The sequence below is a fragment of the Chrysemys picta genome, chromosome 22 (genome assembly GCF_011386835.1).
Source record: "Chrysemys picta bellii isolate R12L10 chromosome 22, ASM1138683v2, whole genome shotgun sequence".
Lineage (NCBI taxonomy): Eukaryota > Metazoa > Chordata > Testudines > Emydidae > Chrysemys > Chrysemys picta.
Window position 1 is genome coordinate 13,178,623 of NC_088812.1, and position 14,285 is coordinate 13,192,907.

General features: G+C 63.7%; 1 protein-coding gene across 4 annotated transcripts in view; it reads right to left on the reverse strand.

The window, feature by feature from the left end:
• BAZ2A (bromodomain adjacent to zinc finger domain 2A) overlaps positions 1–10,942 on the reverse strand; it is a 32,187-nt gene extending 21,245 nt beyond the window's left edge. Inside the window, exon 1 of one of the 4 annotated variants that reach the window (XM_065576055.1) lies at positions 10,785–10,942. The gene's annotated coding sequence lies outside the window, so the exon portion shown is untranslated. Of the gene's footprint in view, positions 1–359; positions 3,264–4,131; positions 4,290–9,377; positions 10,037–10,784 lie in introns of those variants that run through there. The other 3 variants (XM_065576057.1, XM_065576059.1, XM_065576058.1) reach the window with 3 other exon arrangements.
• Positions 10,943–14,285: the final 3,343 nt, after the last annotated feature.

The window sequence follows — 14,285 nt, forward strand, 5'->3', positions numbered from 1 at the left end:
ACACAAAGGGCCAGGGCTAACCACACGTCTGGACGGCTGCCCAGCGCCTCCCCGTATAAAGAAATGGGGACAAGGAGTTAATGCAGGACTCCGCCTGCCCCCAGCCTGCTTTCTATTAGTCCTTTATTCACTAGACTCCTTCTCTCTAAGTGGGCGGATTAGCCCCATTTCACGGACGGGGCAGAGAGAGATGGACATGCTTCCCCACGGCCACCCAGCGAGCCAGAGTCGAGAAGAGAACCCAGAAGTCCTAGTCTCCCCACTCCCCATCTCTAACCACTGGCCTCCCATCATCTCCAACTCCCCGTGGGCGGCTCCAGGGAATTCATACACCCGAGAGCCCGCAGTGCAAACAAAACCTGAAATTCAGCCCGACCGATTCCCCCGGGACTGCTGCTCCTTTCCTCTTCGATGGCTTCTGGAACAAGCCCTTCAGGGTATCTCTGCCCGCTCCCAACTCCAGGAGAAAGTCCCCCTGACCCAGGCACCAGCCTTAGCCAGCAAGGAAAGCAAACGCCGACCCCTTCCCGGACGTCGTAACTTTCTAGCAGGCGAATGCCGGTATCCCCAAGAGACCCCAACTGTCGATGGGGCGCGTGCCTAGGAAAAGGCAGGCCACCCTTCAGGGCTCAGGAAAAGGAGACGCGGAGAGGGGAAGTGACTTGTCTGAGGTCATCCTGCAGCAGAGATGGTTGAGGACCCAGCTCGGTTCCCCACGCAGGCCACGGTGGATTCCGCTCCGCCTCATTGAGTTCCAACGCAAGGGTTTAAACACAGCAGGGCTGAGGGCCGGCGGGAGCCCAGCAGCCGCCGCTCTCCGAGGGCCGCACCGAGGCCACGGCCTTGCAAGCAGCAGCAGGCCAGGCCTGGAGTGTCGAAAGAGAGACCGGCGATTTCATCACTCTCTGTGGCGTTCGCTGCAACGCCCCCAGCCCGGAGGAGCCCCGCGGGCTGCTCCCCGTCAGCTCAGGATAACGACAGCGTCTGATTCACCAACTCGGGAAATTTCATCTCGCACGCGGGGGGCCGCCCCCCCTCGCCATTGCTTCGGGAGACTCCTCCGCCCCATCCGTGCTGCTAACTGGGGAACAGGTCACATTCACTAGCGATCAGCCGAGAAAGTGACCTTCCCGCCCCACTCCTTTCAGAGACACGTCTCCCTTTCACAGCCACACCAAGAGTCCCCCCACCGCACGGAGCATCCCGGCTTGCTCCTACAAGCCACAACAAGAAGAGTTCTTCAGCCAGCACCTGCACTGGGGAACCTGAACCAGACGCAGGAGCGTGGTTATAAAAAACAAAACAAAAAAACCAACACCACACCTTTCCGGGACACCCCAGCAGCAGGTTTTTGGGGCTGGGAAAACCGGTTTCTGGCCCTTTAAGGGCCAGAGGAGGAGTCGAGAAGCCGGAACCAGACAGGTGGCTGCTGCAGGGTCAGGGGGACAAGCCAGGCCGGTGCCAAGGTGAAGGGAGGTGCTGGGGACGGGAGGGCGAGGTAGCTAACCGGGGGCGGAGGAACCTCGGCCTTAGGAAAGCAGCTAGGAGGAGGAGCGTAAGTGCGGCCTGGCTAAGAGGGAGCCAAATAAAAGCAGGGAAGATGGGGAATTAATTACAGCGACGGAGGAGGGAGATTAATAGGATGGCAGCGGTTCGACTAATAGGGTCAGGGTTTGAAAGCAGGAGCCGCGGCTGCGAGAGAACATTGGCTGTAGCAGCGAGCTGAGCTCCTCCCCAGATGAGCGACACTGGAGGCGAGCGGGCGTCATTCGCCTGATGGGGGTATTGATCGCAGGGCAGTACCGGCACCGGCAGCTTCCAGACGCCTCTCTCTGACCTCTCTCCTCGGTAACTGATGTATCTGTCCAGCCCACCCACAGACACATCTCCTTTGGCCTAGGCCAGCCCACGGCCCAGCATGGACAGGTCTGGGCAGCATCCAATTCCTTTGAAACAAACAGCAGCTTCCCCCCACCCCAAAACACCCGCAAATCCCATCCCAACAACCCCAGTCCTCAGCTCCCGCCCGGAAACGAGCCACGCGCCCCAACCATCCAGCCACCTCCCCACACCCGAGCAGGAGACAGAATTAGGTGGTGACAAGAACAAGGAGGATTCTGGACCCAGAGATCCGGAGCAAATTAGAAACATCACAGCCAGGCCCGGGCGTGGGGGCTAATGGAGGCAATTGTGATCAGTTTGGAGAGCAGGGCAGCGGGGTGTTTAGAAACCCACGAAGCAGCTCGCAGAAGCTTGGAACCAGCCAGAAGCTTTCAAGAGGCGGCAGCCGAGACTTTAGGCCCTGTATTATTTTAGGCTAAACCCAACGCCGAGTGAAACGCGAGTGGGTGGTTTGTTTTGTTGATTTCATTTCGATTAAAAACAGGGGGGTTCTTTGCTTGCGATTTCAGCCTCTCCAACGCAGGTTTTTTGCCAAGCCAACATGGCAACAGACTTGATACATTTGCGGCAGCGCCAACAACACGCTCCGTGTTTCCCCCACCACTTCAGATCTATCTATCCACGAGGGGTCAACCGAAGGGGGGATTTTAAACCAGTTTCTTTAAAGCAGCGTAACCTGCGTGTGCGCCTCCTTATATTGGTTCCTATCCGGCTTATACATCCGTTTGTAACTCACATCGGTAACCGGACAGGTGCAAACTGAACCAACATAACCAGTTTGAAACCAATATATACCCACGTCCACACACAGGAGCTGAACCAGTTCACACAGATTTGAATTAAACTGGGGCAACTTCTGCCTAGACAAGCCTGTAAAACTGGTCCCTGCTCAGGAACAATAGATGGTTTTAGGCCCAGCCAAGCCAGGGATTTTGTCCTGGCACAACCATGTCTGGTCAGGGGTGGGAGATTTTTTGGGGGGGCTATCCAGTTACACCAGTACGACCCTTAGTATGAACACTGTTACCCCAGTAGAGCTCATTTCCATGGGATAACCGCATCAACGCTAGGGGAACGGAACGGAACATTTCTCCTGGACTCGTTAAAGCGGTACATCTTGTGCGTTCAGACAAGGCCCTCTATCAGTCAGCAAGGTCCGCCAGAGGCGGGGGGGGGGGGGTTCAGTGCAGACAGGGTCTGGGCCTCACTCATCCACAAGGGACCCAAATGAAAGAGGGAAACCGCCTATACAACACAAGCGTGAGAAAGGCCTAGCCAGGGGAACCAAGAGCGAGGGATAAACACGCCCAGCGTCAGTGGCCACAGAGTTAGATTTGTAAGGTCCCCCCCCCGTTCCGGCTTGTCCCCAAGGGCCTTTAACTCACCGGGGAAACGGCGAGCTCTGAAATAGGGTTTTTACATTTGACTTTGACCCTTGAAGGTAATTGTTAACAGGCAGAGACGGACCCGGGCCGGGCAGGTTCCCGAGCTCCGGGAGGTCCAGAAACCGAAACCGAATCGGGTTGAAAAGAGAGAGAGAAAAAAAAAAAAAAAAAAAAAAAAAAAGGGACATTTCAAAAACAACAAGAGACGCAACAAACCCAGCTGCCATTTCCCAGCCACTTCCTGGGGGGGGGACGGGGGGGGGGGGGGGGAATGGGATGCTGGCACCAGGGCTCTGGGTGTGAGACAGCCCCGGACCCCACAGGGGATTTCCCCCCCTCAGGCCCCCCCCCAACCTGGGGGATCCCCCCAGCCACACAGCGGGGACTCCCCTGGCTATCCTGTGATCTCACCCAAGGATTCCCCCCTCCCCCACCACACACAGGAGATCCCCCCCCCAGCTATTCCCCCCCCCAAAAAAAACCACACCAGGAGGGGATCCCGCAACAACCACATCCCAAGCCACGCACAGGGGGCCCGCACCCCCCCTTCCCACGCAGGGGGATCCCTAACTGGGAGCCAGGGCTCCTGGGGGGGTCTACCCCGCACCCCAAAACCCACCGAGCACAGGGAATCCCCCCCCTTCCAAGAGGGAATCCCCCAAACCCAGCCCAGGGGGTCCCCCATAACCCAGCCCCAGGGGGGTCCTCCATAACCCAGCCCCCCCAAACCCAGCCCCAGGGGGGTCCCCCATAACCCAGCCCCCCCAAACCCAGCCCCAGGGGGGTCCCCTGCCCAGGCTGCGGGGGGGCTCTCCCACCCCCCCCCCGCCCTGCCCCCCCGGACCTGGAGCGGCGGGCGGTGCCGGGCCCGGCTCGGCGCCCCGGCGGCGGGTCCCGCTCACATGGCCCGGGCCGGGCTGCGGGCTCGGGGCGGGCTCAGCATGGCCGGGTCCGGGCAGCCGCGCTGGGCAGGAAGCGAGGCCGGGCGGGGAGCCGGGTCCTAGCGCCGCCCTGTTCCCGCCCCCCGGGTCCTAGCGCCGCCCTGTTCCCCCCGCCGGGATTGGGGGGGGGGCGGGTCCTAGCGCCGCCCCGCTCCCCCACTTGGGGGGCCAGGCTGGGTCCTAGCACTGCCTGTAGCTGCCCACGGGGCGGGCTGTACCAACGCTGGGCCCCTCAAGCTGAGTCCCAGAGAATGGGGGTGTCCCCAAGGATACGGGGGGGCTGTGAGGGAGGACACCAGGGACACAGAGGGGGAGGGGCTAGCAGGGTGGGAGAGGTCCTGATGGGGAGAGGGGTGGGGGGCACCGAGGACACAGGGAGAAAGGGGCACCACGGTAGGACTCCCCAGTGTGATGCCAGCCTGGGAGACTTTGGGGGAGCCCCCTCCCACAAGTTGCAGGGGGTGTTCTCTCCCCTTCCTTAGCTAAAGCTCTAGGCCCCCCCCACACACACACTCACTCAGGCAGGGGCATCTCCTTAGCTTCAGCTCCCTCCTCTATTCAGTCCCATCCCCAGACACCCCCACACTCAGCTCCAACTCACAGCTCCCCCTCCTGCCCCCAAAGGGACCCCCTGCCCCCCTCTAGAGCTCATGGTGCTTTACAGTGGGGCAGAGCCAGCACACCCCACCTTGCCGAGGGGAGACCGAGGCACCCAAGGGAGTCACAGCAGGGAACAGAACCCAGGAGCCCTGGATCACAACCCCACCTCTGCTCTAGACCCCCACTCCCTGCCCAGAGCCGGGCGCAGAACCCAGGAGTCCTGGCTCCCCATACTGTGCTCTAACCATTAGGCAATGCCACCCATCCTCCGCAGCACTTCATTTCGTCACTCCCCCCAAATCCGAGCTCCCCAGACTCCCATACGAACGGCCCCTTTCTCCTACCCCCCCATCCCCATCCTGCCTCCCCAGTCATTCTAGGCTCCACTTTAAAAAGCCACTCCTCGTTCCCAAAAATCCCTCTGTGGATCTGCTGCAGCCAGTCTCCCCCCCCATAAATCCAGCTTCCCGCCCACGCCACCCCCCGGTCAGGTCACAAGAGCCTTCTCCTCTGCAGCTCCTACTGCCAGGAACCGGCTCCCTGCCTCTCCCAACCAGGGAGCCTCCCAGTTCTCCTTTCACCTCCCTCTCACTCGCGCGCACAGCTCAGGAAAGCACAGAAGACGCCCCCCTAAGCGTAGCCAACTAGATCCCAAGCCCTTACAGCCTCTCCCTGGTGCATCCTGCGTCCCCACTGCCCGGCTCCCAGGAGCGCGAACAATCCCAACCCCAGGCCAGACCCCCACCCCACGTCACAGATGAGCCCCAGGGGCAGAGTCGAGAACCAGCCTTGGTGGGCAGCGGGCGTCCATCACCCCATTGTGGATTGGAATCTGGATCTGAAGCCCCGTCCCTGTGTCTAATGTGACCCACAAAGCGTGGGGGATCTGATGAGCTCCTAGCAGGAGAACGTGGATGCTGGACCTCCGTGGAGAGGCCAGTGGCTGCATCTCCTGGCTCTGCCGAGCCGGGTCCAGACGCCAGTGACTGGAGCGTTCCAGCGGCCGTAGCGTCGGCAGATTGGCGCTGCTGGAATTCATCAGCTGCCCCGAGATGGCTCCCTGGCAGCTCCGGGGGGGAAGGTGGAGGACAAGGAGGGGCACACGCACAGATCAGAACCGATCCGGGGGGGGGGGGGCGCAGGGAGCGGGCAGCCGGAGATGGAGAAATAGGACAGTGCCAGTGGGCACAACAAGGCCCCCCCCAGCCGGGTGCCGAATGCTGACTCAGCCAGACAGCTCGGTATTGTTATCTGCCCTCTCCCAGGGCCTCTCGCCCAAAGATCTCAAAGCACTCCACTGAGCCACCAGCTAATCCATCAGCACAGCCCCCCCCGGGAGGCAGGCATCACTCCCATGTTACAAGTGGGGAAACTGAGGCACGAGCAGGGGAAACAACTCACCCACCCCACCCCCCAAGGCGGCGCAGCAAGTCAGTGCGAAGAAAATAACCCAGGAGTCCTAGCACACCCATCCCCCCAGCCTTGCATCCCAAGCCGGTCCTAGCTCCGCTTCCTGTGGCAGACAGTAGGACGCAGGCCGAGACCTAGGGCCTGCCGGGGGGAGCGGGGAGTGTCTACGTACTGGCCTAGACCAGCCTGGCCCCACGGGACGGCACACGCAGCGGGGAAGATGGAACGGGCACGGTGGGGAGGAGACGACTCCTGAATCCACGGGGACAGGGACCTGAGCTGAGAACGTCAGACTCATCACACAGAGTTCGAACCCCCCCGATGGCCAAGTAGTTACATCCCACCCACCCCCCCACACACACACACCCTCTCACCTGCCCTCCTCAGACTACAATCCAGGGGGGCACAAGCAGGCCAGCCCAGGCCTCCAAGCCCCACGGGCATTTGCCGGCCCAGCCCCCCCGCCCCCAGCTCTCGCTAGGAACGCAGCATTCAGCTGCCCTTTGGTGCAGCCCCTGGGGGGGGGGGGGGGATTCCCAGCGCTCTCCCCATTGTCGCGCAGAGCCCAGCTCAGCCAGTCCCCCTCCCCCCCAGCCTGCCTCCCCGCAGGGGCGCGGGGGCGCACCAGGCAGCCCCATTAGCGAGAGCCGCGCTCAGCTCCCGTTGGGGGCGGGGGCTTCGCTCGCCTCCGATGCCAGAGGCGTAAGTAGGTTACAGAGAGAGGCTGCGGTAATCCCAAGCGGGGGGGGGGGGGGGGTTGGCATGGGAGGGGGGCGGGTGGATGGAGCAGGGCCTCCAGCATGGCTTGATGGGCTGAGCAAATCTGGGAGGGAAGGGGCTGTAGGGGAGGTGGGATGCAGGGGATCCCCCCTCTCCATTCATGCGCAGAGCCCCTGCCAAGCACAGAGCTGGGCACATGGTCCTGCCCGGCAAGCTCCCCAATCGCACAGGGCCGCTTTCCCCCCCAGCGCTCGGGGGACCCCTCTCTGAAACAGCCCCCCCACTCCATCTGCTCCTGGGGCCACAGGCTACAGGGGGAAGGAGCAGGGAGGGGTTTCCAGCCTGCAGGGGTGCAGACGGGGGTGCCAAACAGCTCCCCTTGACTCAAAGGCTGGGGCGATCCAGGACGAGATGACTCCCATCTCCACCCCCACCCCCCCGAAAGGCTTCCAGCCCCTCCCACCTGCATCACTGCTCTCCCTGGACCTCCACAGCCCCCCCCCCCCCCATCTCATCCCTCCTCTTGTAGGAAGCCTCCAGCCCCCCAGGCTCTGAACTCAAAGCAATTGGGGGGGCTGCCTCCGGACCCTGCTGCTCTCCTGCCTCCGTGCCACCCAAGGGTGCAGATCCCCCTGTCCCCGGGGGCATCCTAGCCACGTCTCCAAGCAGGTGCAAGGGGCGGGGGCTGCTGCCCCAAGAATCAGAAGTGGGTGGGAAGAGAAGGGACGCAGGGACCAGGATTGGGGGGGAGGAGGGCAAGCCCCCCAGCTGCTCTCACCTGGCCCCCTCAAATACACACAGGGCCTGCCCCCCACCCCATAGCCTCGGGAAACAGCCTGGCTGGAGACAGCTCAGACCCAGCAGGGACTGGGGGATCAGGGGGGGCACCGGAGCTGGGGAGGCGGGGGGGGGGGGGGAAGCAGGGAAAAGCCATCAGATGATCTGGCCACGTGGGCTTCTTTCCTGCACCCCAAGTTACCGGCTGCCCCCCCTTCCAGTAGCCCCCTGGGAGCATGGAGACAGGGCAAGGCACAGGCTGGTGTTCGGGTGGGGGGCAAGGTGCTAACAAGCCCAAGAGGGATGGGGGGGCGGGGAGAGGCAGTGGGGGCTGGCTCCAGATTGGACTGTGGCTGCCAACTCCTCCCCTCTCTCCCATGTCACCCCCCCCCCCAATCAGAGACAAAACCAGGAGCCATTGTGGTCTGGGCACCGCTCCAGGCGGCTGCAAGGTGCAGGGGGAACAGATGGCGGAGCTTGGCGAGCGCTTGTGCCAGGCGGGGGGGGGCTCACACACACACAGGACCTCCCCCCCCCCCGCCCAACCCCTGGAGCCCAGCCTGCACGTCCCCTCCCACCAGCCCGCAGCCAGGAGGCCTTCCCCCGCGCTGCCCGTGAATCACCAGGACAAGCACAGGCACCTCCCAGCCAGGAGGGGGGAAAGCCGTGTCCTGGCAGGCCCTGGGAGAGGTGCCCGGGATGGGGGGGGGGACAGGGCTCCCCCAGGACCGGCCTGCCCAGGTGACTCTTAGCACCACCGATAAGAGACCTGGGAGCCAGGCAGCAGCAGCGTGAAACGTGACCAGGCCAGGCCGGGCGAGCCCTGCGCGGACCGCGCCAGCCTCGACTCGCTCTCCTTCCCAAGGACACGGCGCCGGGGAAGAGGACACAGGCCCCCCTGCACCGTCCCTAGCACGGAGCCACAAAGATGGAGACACCGGAGGTGTCCCATCAAGCAGGCCCTGGCCCGATGCCACGCCAGGAGTCACACGCTGCGCCCGCCCCCCCCCCGCCCAGGAACACCCTCCCCGCCGCTGGCCACAGCTGCGCCAAAGCAGCTCACGCTTCCCAGGGGCAATTTGCACAAGCGTTTTCACTGTGTGTGGGGAGGGAGGGGGGGGTTATTTATTTATTCCTGACACCACCACCCCGGAAACTTTGCTTTCCTGTGAAAATATTTCCCCACAGGCAGATTCACCCCCTCACCCTGGCCCCCAGAGCCGCCGTGGGGTCAAAACTTTTCCGTGCAAGACTTTCACCAGGCCCGTGTCTCACACCCCGTCTTGCTGCCGCTCGGTTCCAATGCCTCCTCCTCAGTTCTGCCCCTCGCCCCAGCTCCCCCTTAGCCCAACCCCCCTGGGCTCCCTGCCCCCCAGACCCCGACTCCCTGGCAGGGAAATCTGACCCCATCGGCACCTCCAGGGAGCAAAGGGCTTTCGCTGGTCCCAGGATTATCTCCCTGCTGGGCGGCACGTGGCTCTAGGACCCCAGCACCATTAGCCCATGCGCCCCGGTGACTCCAGGAAACGCTCCCCCCCACCCCCACAGATCCCCTCTCACAGCGCGGAGGTCGAGGCTAACAAGGTCGCGAGTTGCCAGGCAGCACCAGAGGGCAAGGGAGGAAGTTTCCAGCATCACTCACCAGTCAATACGAAACAGCTGGAGAGAGGGGCTCAGCCAGCCGACTGGGCCCAGCTGAGACCATGGTGCCCCCCTACCACGCACCTGCTGCCCGGCCCGGCACTTCAGCCCCCGCTGGCCCAGGCTAGCCAGACACTGCGGGGAGCCGCCGGCCCGGTGAACGAGGAGAAACAGGCCTGGGCTTCGCTCCAGCTGCCACTGACCCTCTGCTCTGGCCTCCCCCTGCCACCCAGCGGGACCAGAGTGCTTTGCAATACCTATCTCAGGCAACGGGCACCACCCACCTAGAGCCCTACAGCTTCCAGACTGGGCCCCTAACACACACAGTGACCCACGGTTCCCACTTTAACCCCCTACCCCGGCAACCAGGCAAACGTTCTCCCCGTTGTGCAAGTGGGGAAACTGAGGCAGGGAGGCGAAGCAACTCCCAAGGTGGCCGAGCTGGCGGTGGAACCCAGGAGTCCTGACTTCCCGCAACCCTGCTGTAACTACTAGATCCCCTTCCTCCCCCAGAGCCGGGGATAGAACCCAGGAGTCCTAGTTCCCAGCCCCTCACCCAAAAACTCTATTACCCAGTGACCCCTCCTTCCACATCCATTGCCAGCCTGACTGCAGGGGGCTGGGGAGGACACCCCCCCGATAGGAGAACCCCTAAAAGGAGCACCCCAGATGACAACAATCACAGAGAGACCCCCAAGTGCAGGCAGGGGCCGGGCCATGACAGGAGGGAGGGTCCCCCAAACCCATCCCTGGGAGCTGGGCAAAGCACCGGCCAGGGAACAATCCTGCCCCAGAGCCCATGGGGCAGGGAGTGGGGGGGGGGGGGGGGAGAACAGGCCAGACGGGGCTTTAGTAGCTGCATCCCAGGCCCCAGACCACCCTTTGCACCCCCCCAATGCATCACAAGCCCCAAACTCCCCCAGACCACCCTTTGCACCCCCCCCAGCTGCGTCACAAGCTCCACCCCCCCACACACACACACTTTGCACCTCCCAACACCCCCCCCCCAGCTGTGTCACAAGCCCCAGACCCTGCAGGGCCCCTCTTTGCACCCCCAACCCTCCAGCTACATCACAAGCCCCACCCCCCCTTTGCAACTCCCCCCCCCCCGCTGTGTCACAAGCCCCAGACCCCACTCTCCACCCCCCCTCAGCTGCGTCACAAGCCCCAAACACCTCCTCCCCCCCCCGGACAGAGTTGCACAAAGTTTGTCCCAGCATCCAACGCCCCCTTCACCTGGGGCGGGCAGAGCTCCGGGCCCCCCCCCGCTCCAGGCAGCCCCCCCGGGGGGGCGCAGGCCGGGCCCATCCGGCTCGTGCTGCCTTTGGGACCCAGGAGGTTGCACGCAGCAGCGGGGGGGGCTCCCCCAGCTGAGCCCATCCCCCCCCCTGCACCCCGCGCGCCTTACCTGGGCGGGGGGTCCCGGGGCTCCGCAGCTCCGGTGCCGCCTCCGCCGGGCTCTGGCCGGGAGCAGGTGGCTGCGGGAGCCCGGGCAGGCGCTGATGTCACCGGCGGGCGCTGCCTCCTCCCAGCCCGGCCCCGTGCAGGCGGCAGCCGGATGAATTATTTAAAGGTGCAGGAGCCATTTGCAGCCCCAGTCCGGGGGGGGGGGGGAGCGGGGGGCGACCGCCCCTCCCCCCACCGGCCCTGATTTGCAGGAGGGGGCGGCGGCTACAGGCCGTAATGGGGAGCCCCCCCCCTCCCAGTGCATGGGGTGCCGTGGCGGACGTGCACTGTAATGGCCCCCCCAATGCCCCGTGACCCATGTGCATCATAATGGGCCCCCCCAATGCACCATGACCCGTGTGCATCGTAATGGTCCCCCCCAATGCACCATGACCCACGTGCATCATAATGGGCCCCCCCAATGCACCATGACCCGTGTGCATCGTAATAGGCCCCCCCAATGCACCATGACCCACGTGCATCATAATGCCCCCCCAATGCACCGTGTGCATCATAATGGCCCCCCCCAATGCACCATGACCCGTGTGCATCGTAATGGCCCCCCCAATGCACCATGACCCACGTGCATCATAATGGGCCCCCCCAATGCACCATGACCCGTGTGCATCGTAATGGTCCCCCCCACTGCACCATGACCCACGTGCATCATAATGCCCCCCCAATGCACCGTGTGCATCATAATGGCCCCCCCAATGCACCATGACCCACGTGCATCATAATGGGCCCCCCAATGCACCATGACCCACGTGCATCGTAATGGGCCCCCCCAATGCACCATGACCCACGTGCATCATAATGCTCCCCCAATGCACCATGACCCATGTGCATCGTAATGGGCCCCCCCAATGCACCGTGTGCATCATAATGGGTCCCCCCAATGCACCATGACCCACGTGCATCGTAATGGGCCCCCCCAATGCACCATAACCCACATACATCGTAATGGGGCCCACCCATGCACCATGTGCATCATAATGGGGACCCCCAATGCACCCGTGACCCACGTGCATCGCAATGCCCCCCCATGACCCATGTGCAATTTAATGCCCCCCCATGCACCATGACCCATGTGCATCATAATGGCCCCTGCAATGCACCATGACCCGTGTGCATCATAATGGCCCCTGCAATGCATGAATGCCCCAGGGGGTCAATAGGAGGCGCTCTTCCCACAGCGTTGGCATCGCCTCAATCCCCAGCGTGCTGGTAGGGGATGTTGTGCTGATGGGGCCACTGGAGATCCCGACTGCTCGTGCCCACGACATCCTGCCAGCACTCCACCAATGGAGGGGTTAATCAGCCGAAGAAGGGGGTCTTCACTTCCTGTCCCAAACCGAGCGTGTTGCTGAGAAGCTGCTAAACAGCTGCCGCGCCCCACCCCAGAGGCAGCTGCATTCCCGGCTTGGGGGAGCGATCTTTGTACGACCTGCTGCTGGGCTCCATCTCCGTGTGGTGTGACCCCCCCACCCATATAAACAGTTGCCTCATCCTGCCCCAGAGGGGGCTGCATTTCAGTGACAGGTGATCTCCAGTCTAGCTAAGTTGCAAAGCATCCTGGGAATCGTCTTCCGAAGCCTGGGCCTGGTCCGAGCTAAATCTCGTGCCCGGGGAACATCCTGTTCTGAAGCAGCTAAGTCTCTAGCTGGAGCCCTCCTGCCCCACTGCATGGGGGACCACTGAGGCTTTGCCAGTCTCTGCCCATGGCGGATGGGGGGGTGGAGTTGTTTTTTGCGGGGGTCTGACCTACACATGGTCCTGGGGCGCTGGCTGCTTTATGGCACCTGAAGCTGCCAGGCAAAGGTGGCTCCCAGGCTGGTGAGAGAAATGAATAGGGCAGGGAGATCTGGGACCGGGCACCTCCCGGTTGGAGGGGCTGAGACCCCCGCTGCTAGCCTCATCTGAGGGGAGAGACCCAGCCACTGGGTTGGCTGCTTCCCTCCCTGGCATGTTCCGCCTGACGCTCCCCTGGGGCCCTCTGCATTAAGGGGCGTTGAACGGGGGGCAGCCCAGAGGCTCGGAGTTCCCCATGTGCCAAACCTCTCGGACTCTGAGCCGTGGGGAGAGGCCGACTCACTCCCTGCTGTGTGCTCGGGCCAACCTGGGACCCCCCTACCTCTCGCCGGAGACTGCAGAGCGCCCCACGGAGCCTGTTCCCCACCTCGGCCCCGACAGGGGGAGCCAGGCGGGTGGGATTTTCAGCCCCCTCCCCCCGAATGCTTTTCCCTTCACCTGGTCAAAGGCAGGAGGAGATAGGCCCCCCAGGCACCGCGTCCCCAGCCGGGGGAGAGCCCATCTCCGCACTGCACTAGCCCCAGGGGAGCGGGGCAGGAAGGGGGGGGCACTGGTGAATTTCCCCATGCAAGGAGCCAGGGTTTCCCGGGGCAGGCGGGGCTGGGGCCTTGGTCCTAACTCATTTCCCCCCTCAGGGGCCTGGGGGGGGGGCTCCTCCCCTTCTCCCACAGACCAGGCCCCTCTCCCAGCCAAGGTCCTGGCCTGGATTCAGTGCCAAGTGGGGCATGAAAATCTGACCCCCCCCCTCCATTTCTACTCCCCCCCCACGGTCAGAGGCCTCCCCCTTGCGAGGCTCCAGGCCCCTCTGCTCTCACTAGGGGGAGCCCCGAGCCGGGCCCAGCCACACAAAAGGCCCAGCTGCTCTGGGGATGGTGATTAAAGCCAAGAGGCAGCCGAGCAAATGGCTCTTTTGTGTTTTCAAAATGGTGCAAGAGACAGGAGGCCTGGGGGGGAGGGGGCTGCCGGGCACCCCCTCGATGAGAGGCCCTGGGGGGGGGGGAAGGGGCTGGGGTGCCGCCACCCACTGCTGGCTTCACTCCAGCTACCAGGCCACATGTTAACCCCACCCCCCCCATCTAGCCCCCCAGAGAGCAGCTCCCCGGGGTCTTGGCTGAATCCCGCATCCGCTTGCACCCCCCCCGGCCAGTGCCGCCGACTCCCTCCGGGCCCAGGGGTGTTCAGCCAGCGTGTGCTAAGCCACTGAGGGCTTCTCCCCTGCCAGGCCCCGGCCCCCTTAGCCCTACCCCCAGCCCTACAGGGCAGGGCCCACGGGAGGGGGGGCCGGGTCGAGGGCTGAGTCTCCTACCCCGGTGCCTTTTAAAATCAGCCCCCAATACTACGGAACCCCCCCTGCCGACACTGACCGCCCCACGCTCCCCCTTGGGAAGGCCAGCGCCGGGCTCTCCAGAGGGCCCCCCCAGCTAAGAGCCACCACGAAGCGTCTGAGCCCCCTCTGGACTCGGCTGGGGCAGATCCGCACGGCTCGGGCCAGCCTCACCTATGGTGCAAAGGGGCCCTGCCTGCTCCTAGCTGCCCCCCACCCTGCTGGGTTATAGACGCCGCCCTCCCTCTCCCAGCCCAGGGCCATGCACCGTCCAGCTGGATGAACCGGCCCCTTCCCCTCCGGCAGGTGCCCACAGCTCCACAGCCT